Source organism: Montipora capricornis, chromosome 4 (assembly GCF_036669925.1).
Source record: "Montipora capricornis isolate CH-2021 chromosome 4, ASM3666992v2, whole genome shotgun sequence".
Classification (NCBI taxonomy): Eukaryota; Metazoa; Cnidaria; class Anthozoa; order Scleractinia; family Acroporidae; genus Montipora; species Montipora capricornis.
Genome location: NC_090886.1, coordinates 55,085,728 through 55,088,227, shown reverse-complemented (window position 1 = coordinate 55,088,227; position 2,500 = coordinate 55,085,728). Strand labels below are relative to the sequence as shown.

At 37.5% G+C, this 2,500-nt stretch overlaps 1 protein-coding gene across 1 annotated transcript in view; it reads right to left on the bottom strand.

The window, feature by feature from the left end:
- LOC138044919 (protein O-linked-mannose beta-1,2-N-acetylglucosaminyltransferase 1-like) overlaps positions 1-2,500 on the bottom strand; it is a 19,973-nt gene that overhangs the window by 11,095 nt on the left and 6,378 nt on the right. The gene's annotated exons all lie outside the window — the stretch shown is intronic.

The window sequence follows — 2,500 nt, the reverse complement described above, 5'->3', positions numbered from 1 at the left end:
TTCTCTCACTCTCCAAACTCAGAACTAAGCAACGGACGTAAACTTTCGCGGTGGATTGTACAGATTCACAAGTGGATAAAGCCAGCGCCTGTTTAAGAGTTTTTCATTCTTGTCAGGTCGTTCAACTTGAAGGAGCTCCGTAACCAATTTAAGGTGAGTAGATCAGTTTTCCCGGGGTTAAACCCTATACGCCGTACAGTGGAGGTCACATTCGTGAAAGCCAATACTCTCTTTTTCTTTCATAAGAACCTTTTTTACGAGAACGTTGAGAGATTTGCCAAAATTTTAATCACTTGCTAAGAAGATACCCAGGTTGAGAGTCAGTAAGAACGTCTTTATTTTGTTGCGTTGTGAACCTCCGTGTTCAGTGTTCAGTTTTACCAAGAGTTGGTTGGCGCGACATCTTGTTCGCGCCATCAGAGTAAGCCACACAAGGGTGTGACAAGCGACTTGAGGTTTCGAGTATTAGCGAATACCTGTGTCATGTATTAAGGACAGCAGTGTTTAGTTAAAGTCAGTTTTTATATATCACGAAGTTAAAAAACTTGCAGGCAATCCTCCCAATAAGACTAATCTATAATCCTCAGAGGTAATAATGTCAAAGCATTTCGGTAATCGGGATGTCATCCTGTCTGCAAACAGAGTTCAGTGCGTCATTAATTAAAGGGAAATATGGACTTCGGTTAACATATGGTACTCACCCGCCAAGAAACAATCAAACAAGTTTCTGAATATTTATTTACTGTTTACTTTTTGTTTAGCCGCAATACAAATTTAATTAAATGAGACCTGAAGTTCTCCACTGTCCCAGACCCATCCTCTCCGAAGATTACTTTCAATAATAATTTGAAAGCTTTTCTTGACGTCTCTAAATACCGTTTTAAAGTATGATTCGAAGGGTTTAAAGAAAATGAGACCACTACAATTGCAATGCAAAACATATTAATTCTTATCTTCTTTAAAGTTCATCACGGTCTTGCTGTCCTAAAAAAATTGCGAGTTATGCGAAGCAAAGTTGAATGCCAACTGGCCATTAGCGACACGTCTGTTGCTATGCGTCATTTTCACTACTAAAATAAACACCTCTACAGTAATTAGTTATCATTGACAAATAAAGGGAAAGCGTGTAAGCCATGACATCAACATGCATATTCTCTTAACTGCCTTTCTCGTATTTCTTTTCCTACTAGTTCAAAGAACTAAGATATGGATAAACATCAAGACATTTCATGTTTGATGATCATTTGCTTTAATTCTTATGGCCTGTGTGTTGGCTAAAATGGTGATTACTGTAAAGAGAAAGTAGGCTCTGGTCACTCGTGACTGTTGGGGCTGCCGTGAAAGTGTTAACTGGAGTAAGAAAGGTTTCGTTGCCCCAGACGCAAAATTTAAGCACTATCCTCGTGAATTGCATCAATGTTTAACCGAATTCAGATGGCCATGCCGAGAAAAAGGCCCCCTGTGATAAACTAAATTACGAACCCGATTGCATGGCAAAGCTTCAATAAAAATAGAAATAATTTATTTCTATTGCGCGTGTTTCATAGTAAGATGCTCACACGCGCAGTACAATTCTAAATACCAAATTCCTTGAAAACTTCCAAATTCTTTACAATTCTCAAATCAAACCAGGTCAAATCAATTGTTTTATTCCTATAAGGCATAACTACAGAATGCAGGGCCACTTACGGTTACATTTTCGATAGAATGGCTCGACGGCTCGCCAGTCAAGAAGAATGAGTGTATGCGGCTCGATGGCTAATCACTTACGGCCTAAGCACTATTCTCTCTCATTTTACGGTTCGGTTAACTACACTTTATACGACATAGTTTGAAGAATAAAGCACTCGTTCACTGATTAAGCCTAAGCGCTTGTTTCAGTGATTAGGTCTAAGCACTCTTTTAAAATTTTAGCTTTCAATTTACGGTTTGGATAACTACACTTTTTATGAGATCGTCTGAAGAATATAGCACTCGTTTTCTGATTACATGTAAGCCTAAGCGCTTGTTTCAGTACTTAGGTCGCAGAACTATTTTAAAATTTTAGCTTTCAATTTACGGTTTGGTTAACTACACTTTTTATGAGATCGTCTGAAGAATATAGCACTCGTTTTCTGATTACATGTAAGCCTAAGCGCTTGTTTCAGTGATTAGGTCTAAACACTCTTTTAAAATTTTAGCTTTCAATTTACGGTTTGGTTAACTACACTTTTTATGAGATCGTCTGAAGAATATAGCACTCGTTTTCTGATTACATGTAAGCCTAAGCGCTTGTTTCAGTACTTAGGTCGCAGAACTATTTTAAAATTTTAGCTTTCAATTTACGGTTAGGGTTATGCAGGACACATTAGCTGAACGTTATGGATCATTACTCGTACACCGACGTAAGAACGAGAACTTTAGTTATTAAGAAATACATTTTAATGGCACAATGTTTGTTCATTTCTTGAATTAATCATAGTTACCACTCTAGTCTTCCACTTGTCAATTACTTGTTTAA